Genomic DNA, 7,674 nt, shown 5'->3' with positions numbered 1-7,674 from the left:
TGAACAAAGTGACAGTGAAGAACAAGTATCCATTACCTCATATTGATGATTTATTTGACCAATTGCAAGGTGCACAAGTCTTTTCCAAAATTGATCTTAGATTGAGATACCACCAATTAAAAGTCAAAGCCGAGGACGTAGAAAAGACTACCTTCCGAACGAGGTACGGACATTATGAATTTTTTGTTATGCCTTTCGAAGTTACTAATGCGCCTGCTGCACTTATGGATCTTATGAACAGAATTTTCAAGCCATTCCTCGATGAATTTGTGGTTGTTTTTATAAATGACATTTTGATTTATTTCAAAAGTAAAGAGGAACATGAACATCATTTAAGAATTGTTTTGCAAACTTTAAGAGAGAAGAAATTATATGCAATACTGATGAAGTGTGAATTTTGGCTTGATAGCGTTATGTTTTTGGGGCATGTGATTAGTAAAAATGGCATTTCTGTCGACCCACAGAAAATAGAAGCAGTTGTGAATTGGACTAGACCAACTAATGTTATCGAAGTTAGAAGTTTCTTAGGTTTGGCCGAATACTACCGAAGATTCGTGAAAGACTTCTCTGAACTTGCTTTGCCTTTGACTCAATTGACTCAGAAAGGGGTACCGTTTGACTGGACCGATCAGAGAGAATCATCCTTTCAAGAACTGAAGACTTGACTTGTGATTGCACCGATTCTCACCTTACCCTCAGGTGCGGATGGATTTACTAATTTTAGTGATGCTTCTTATAAGGGTTTGGGGTGTGTATTGATGCAGAATGGTAAAGTGATAGCATATGCTACCCGCCAATTGAAGCCACATGAAAAGAATTATCCGACTCGTGATTTAGAGCTTGCCGTAGTAGTATTTGCATTGAAGATTTGGCGCCCTACTTGTATGGGGCAACATATGAGGTTTACACAGACCACAAGAGCTGAAAGTATTTCTTTACCGAGAAAGAGTTGAATATGAGACAACAGAGATGGTTGGAATTGATAAAGGATTATGACTTGCAAATCTTGTACCATCTCGAGAAAGCTAACACTGTTGCCGATGCACTTAGTCAAAAATCAATTGGGAATTTGGCTTGCCTACTTACCAGGCAAAGAGAATTGTTACTTGATCTTGAGAAATTTGAAGTTGAAATTGTTTTGCAAGAACAAGGCGGAACATTGGCTGCTATTTCTGCTCAACTGGGAATTCTGGAAGAAATATATGAAAAACAACAACAAGATGAATTTTCGAAGAGGATCATTGATGAACGGGAATCCAAACCGAAGCCAGATTTTTCTTTTGAAAATGGTGTGTTGAAATTTCAAGGTAGATTGTGTGTACCAAATGATGTTAAGTTAAAGAAGCAAGTTTTGCACGAAGCCCACAATTCAAAACTTTCTATCCATTTGGGAATACAAAAATGTACTAAGACTTAAAGCTCAATTTCTGGTGGCTGGGAATGAAAAAAGAAATTGCAAAATTTGTATTTAAGTGTTTACACTGCCAACAAGTTAAAGCCGAGCATCAACGACCTGCTGGATTGCAGCAACCACTGCCAATACCGGAGTGGAAATGAGAGCAAATCACTATAGATTTCATTGTTGGACTACCTCGCTCCAATAGAGGTATGGATTCAATTTGGGTTATTGTTAACCATTTGACTAAATCAGCTCATTTCTTACCTGTCAAGACAATTTATAATGCAGATAAGTTGGCTACAATTCACATTAATGAGATTGTTATATTGCATGGAATGCCTGTGTCACTTGTTTCTGATAGGGACTCGAAGTTCACATCAAGATTTTGGAAAAGTCTACAAACAGCATTGGGAATCAAACTGAGATTGAGTAATACTTATCATTCACAAACCGATGGCCAGTCAGAAAGAACAATCCAAACTCTTGAGGATATGTTGCATATGTGTGTATTTGATTTTCAAGGAAATTGGGAAACTCACTTGCCTTTAGCTGAATTTTCCATTCAAGCATTGGTATGGCGCTTTTCGAGGCTTTATATGGAAGAAAATGTCGGTCTCCTATCTGTTGGGCAGAAGTTGGAGATGGCCTTTACTTGGGCCTGAGATTGTGCACGAAACAACAGAAAAAGTGAAATTAATTCAACAAAGATTGAAAACTACGCAAAGTTGACAAAAAAGTTACGCGGATGTCACATGTTTTTATTAAAGTGACACCGATGAAAGGACAGACTCGCTTTGGAACCAAGGGCAAGTTAGCACCGAGTTATGCTGGGCCATATGAAATTATTGAAAAGATTAATCTGGTGGCATATCAAGTAGCACTTCCTCCCGAAATGGAACATATGCATAATGTTTTTCTTGTTTCAATTTTGCGGGATTATCTTCGGGATCGTTTTCATGTTATTAAACCCACCGATGTGCTTTTGAGTGATGATTATTCGTACGAGGAAAGGCCCATTCAGATTGTTAACAAGCGAATCAAGAAGTTGAGAAATAAAGAAATTTCGTTAGTGAAAGTAGATTGGCAAAATCATGGTGGTATCTATGCAACTTGGGAAAGAGAAGATGATATGAAAGAAAGATATCTGAACCTCTTCCCATTTGATCCTATATTCTTTCCGGAGGAAGGTAATTGAGTTTGGAGGACCAAACGTCCTAAAAGGGAGAGAATGTGACAACCGCCTCCTTAATTAAGTAAATTAATGAAGTTAATTATGTGATTAATGTTGATCACGTGCTTATGTGTTAATTGTGATATATGTGCCATGTGTGATATGTGTGTCGTGTATGATATATGTATATGATATTGTCATTGAGAACAGATAGGTAGAGCTATGGATTAAACCTGCCTGATTCATTAATTTTTAACAAATTAGAATTAAGAAATTGGATAGGAATTAGAGCCTATTCACCTTAGTATAATTTAATTTAGTGTAATTAAGACTATGAGATGATGAAGTATAATTTAATTTAAGTTAATTCCATGTAAATGAAATTAGGAAATTTAAAATTGAAAACCATAAATCTATACATGTGTCCTACTCACCATTTAGTTGATTAAGAATAGGAATGTGGTGGGTCTTCTTCAACCCTTTAAGCTATACGCGTAGAGAGAGAGAGAGAGAGAGAGAGAGAGAGAGAGAGAGAATATGAGAGCTTTGAACACTTGAACTCAAGAAGAAAAGAAAGAGAAAAGAGAAGAGGAGCTTGAGAAACCTTGTGACTACACTCTAATCTTCACAATTCACTTATTAAAAGTAAGAATTCTCCTCCCTAATCTCATGTATTTGAGGAATTATGCTCACAGCTAAAGAATTTAAGAGTAAGTAAGAAGAATATAAGTTTAATGGACGGTTTAGTTCATATGGATACATGCATGGCAAGATTTTACCATAATCATGATCATACATTCAATTTCTTACTTATAATTTCCACTTTGAAGAGAAACTCTATGGGAGTTAAGAGTTTTGGCTCAAAGTTGCAAATTTCATGATTATACATTACAACATTTGAAGTGAAATTGATGTTAGGAATTCATATGATTACATAAAGAAGGAATTATGGAGATTAACTTGAATTAGCAACATGCATGGCATATTTTCTATGAAACTCTTGATCATTTAATTGTTCCTTGCTTCTTGTTTGAGTTTCAACATTTGGGAGGAAAACTCCATGCATTTCAAAGACTTGGAGCTCAATTTCTATTAGTTATGAACTTGTGTTTACACTTCAAGAATTTGAACTCCTTGCATGGCTTTGAAGCTTCAATTGAAGTCATGAATTTTGTTCCAAGCCAAATATGTTTCATTCAAGGTGTTATGTTAAGTTTTTGGAAGTGAATTACATGGAAATGGGGTTGATTTTGCAAAGGAACCCACTACCATAATAGAGCAGTTTTCGGATTGGTTTTGTAGCATCATCACACGTGCGGCCTAGGGCCCTACACGTGCGGAAAATAGGGCAGTGGTGTTGAGTATTCTACTTAAATTGCACCTATGGGAGCAGGTGCGGAGATGGCCACTGTAGGTGTGGCTGGGACCCTCGCACATGCGGCCCTTTTAGGCAGACCTAGTTTTGTTTCCACTCATTTTTTTCACCTTTCGGGCCTTCGTTTGTATGGTTTTAAAGTGTTTTCATGACCATTTGCATCTCATGAGTGCATTAGAGGTAATAATTGAAACATTAGAACCAATCAAGTAATACTGCATGGTAATTAAATAGGAAAACAACTGAATCAATAGATTTGGCTAAAGAAACGAATGTAATTGAATTGTTGTGCTTGAATTTGTTTGGTTAGCTTGAATGCCGCTTCTTTAGTGCATCTAAGCACGTATATCGAAGAGCCCACTGTGAGTAACAATGTCGTAAAGCTATGTTCAATTATGATTATTTTCTGAATGATTAACTGTATTGCTTTCTGAAATGGTGTTATTTACTGAATGAATATTTGTCCTAATTTATGAACTGTACTCGTGGCATCCATAGCAATTGACTGTTTGTTACTGCTACTGCTACTGTTACAGAGATCAGTTCCAATCTTTGAAACTACTGTTACTATATTGATGGCCATCAACTGACTGTTCGGTCTATTAAGACCTACAGTACTGTTCTGCTATTGGATGTACCACGTATGACTGCTATGATTTCTAAATAACTGATATGACATGAATATGAGACATTGATTGAATAACTGATTCACTGATACAATTGACTGTTTTAATTACTGAAAGGACATTCATTCTTAACCCCTTTACACATTTGTTATTCACTAGGATTTAACTCACAGTTCATTATATATATATAGGTGGCCAGTCACTGAAGCAAAGTTAGCAGCGTCAACCTGATTCGTTTTGCCAAGCCAACCTATTGTGCCTCACCGCGAGGTTCCAAACTATTAATGTCAAGTCTTTGTGGGTGATCTAAATCCACTCTTTTGAATGATTATATGAAGTCAAGTAAATGTTGTTATGATTTGTTTTGGCTTTGGAATTTAATTCCCTAACTTCTGTTTTGTTTTGTATATGTGAGAACCCAAATATGAGTAATTGGTTAAATTTTAGTTCAGCTTACCAAACTCAGATAAATGGGCAATCGGAGAGGACTATTCAAACCCTTGAGGATATGTTGAAGGCTTGTGTTTTGGAGTGGAGAGATAATTGGGATGATTATTTGCCACTCATGGAGTTTGCGTATAATAATAGTTATCATTCTAGTTTGGGAGTAGTTCCTTATGAGGCTTTGTATGGGAGGAAGTGTAAGTCTCCTTTGTGTTGGTATGAGGTTAGTAAAAGGCAAATGTTGGGACCTGATTTGGTGGAAGATGCTACACAGAAAATTATCACCATCAAAAAGAGATTATTCACTGCTCAGAGTAGACAAAAAAGTTATGCTGATCATCGCAAGAGAGATTTAGAGTTTCATGTGGGGGATATGGTATTCTTGAAAGTATCACCATGGAAAGGAGTCATTAGGTTTGGAATGAAAGGAAAGTTGAGCCCTAGATACATTAGTCCATTTGAGGTATTGGAGAAGGTTAGTGAGGTTGCGTACCATGTTGCTCTACCCCCTAGGTTGGCAGGAGTGCCTAATGTGTTTCACGTGTCTATGCTAAGGAATAATGTGCATAGTCCGTCGCATGTGATAGATTATGAGCCACTTCAGATTAGAGAGGATTTTTCGTATGAGGAGATGTCTATTCAGATTTTGGATTCGAAAGAGAAAATGTTGCGTACAAAGGCTATTAAATTAGTTAAGGTACTGTGGCGTAATCATCTACTTGAAGAAGCGACTTGGGAGTGCGAGGACGAGATGCGCGAGAAATACCCACATCTATTCTCAAGATTTACTCAGGTTAGTTTCAAGGACAAAACTTTTCTTTTAAGAGAGGGGGGGGGAGAACGTGAGAACCCAAATATAAAAATTAAGTAAATAATTAAATAATAATAATATTACAATCTCAAATATTTCGGTGGTAAATCCTAAAGTAAAAATTAAATATTTAGAGGATCTTTTAATTAATTTTAAAACCTAAAATAAATTTATGGTGAAAGTCTTTAATTTAGAGGTAAGATTTATTATTTAAAAATAAATAAATAAATGAAAAATTAGTGACAAATTAGTAAGCATATTTTTATCTAATAATAGTTATATTTTATTTAAATTAATGGAGAGAGAAAATAAATTAAAATAAAAGATAATATTTTAGGGCCTTTTGTGTAGATACATAATGTAACTCTAGGTTGCCTAATACATTCTATAGCAATAGCAGGAGGCAGCCACAGGAGAGAGAAAGGCTGAGAGAAAAGAAGAAGAAAAAAAAAAGGGTTACAAACAAGGAAGGATTTTTTGGTGTGTGGTAGGTCTTTATCTTTCTTCTTCCTTTTGGTTTTGTTCTTTATCCTTACTCTATTATTATTTAGTTCATTGATGGAGAGTTTATAGGTTTATGTATTTTGTATATAGATATCCTGTTAAGAAACTTGAGGAATTAAATTTATATATAAAGAATAGGAGAAATTCTTAGTTTAAAAATTCTGTACAGAATCACAAACTTTAAAAATCATGAAACCATATCAAACGAATGAATTTTGAACTGAAATTTTTACAATAGATTAATAACATATTGAATTGCATATTTGAATTTTCTCATAATTTTTGGAAGTCGAAATCTATATTAACTGGTGCGTTCAAATCTGTCGAGAAAACTGGTTTAAAACAGTAACTTCGGAAGTGTCGTTCTCTTTTGGTATAAATCCGAAAATTATCAAATCAGCTTCATTAGAACCGGTTACGAGTCTAGTTTTGTACGTTTTTGGCCTTGCATTGATTGCTCATGTATACTAAGAGAACCATTAATTTCTTTAAAGTGCTGCAGAAAACAACCTGTTTAGATATAATTACTTGTAGATAATTATTTTGATAAGCAAATCAAGTAAAACCCATTGGGTTTGAAACTTAGGATATATTAGTTGATATCTGAAGGGTTTTGGAATTTTTTGAATAGCATGGAGTGGGTTTTTAATTTTCAAAGTTAGCAAATAGATTGGGAAAACTTATTTAAAACTCTGTTTTATCTTAAACTTACTTTTAGTTAAGTTTCGATCGGAACCCATGTCTTGGATAATTTTAGACCTTGAAGAACATTAACTTAGGTATTATTTAAGAGTAACGGTGAGTGGGGTTGAACTGTAATAGTACGCTTTAGTGTGGGGTACTTAGTTTATTATTCTCTTTAGTATTTTTAAATTAGTAATGACGTGTAGTCTTCATACTTGGTTCAGGGCACTAGTTGGACTTTCATATTCTATTCGAGGATTATATTATTTCGTTTTCAGGTGAGTAGTTTCATGCTACATATTTTTATAAATGTTCCCTTATCCTGAACTATTGGAAAATTAAATTGTTGTTTTAGGACTAAACTGTTTTGATACTCTATTATATTATCAATGGAATTAAATTATACATGAGTAAACTTGGCATACTGTAAAATATTTATTTTTGGTCTCATATTTATAATGGTGAACTACAATGTTTTGTGAAACTGATGTGTATTGATTATTAGGACCATCTGTGTATTTTAGTCTAGGGAAATTATTTCACTGTGTGTGGTGACTCTGGCCACTAGGGAACAGATTCGGGTTGGGCCGTGATGACTCTAGTGCTCAACAATTGTAACGAAAAGACCTAGGTTAAGTTATGTGACCTTCAATCTGATCA

The sequence above is a fragment of the Camellia sinensis genome, chromosome 9 (assembly GCF_055761805.1).
Source record: "Camellia sinensis isolate YWXY chromosome 9, ASM5576180v1, whole genome shotgun sequence".
NCBI lineage: Eukaryota > Viridiplantae > Streptophyta > Magnoliopsida > Ericales > Theaceae > Camellia > Camellia sinensis.
The sequence above is the reverse complement of the archived record's forward strand: the minus strand, read 5'-3'. Positions refer to the sequence as shown.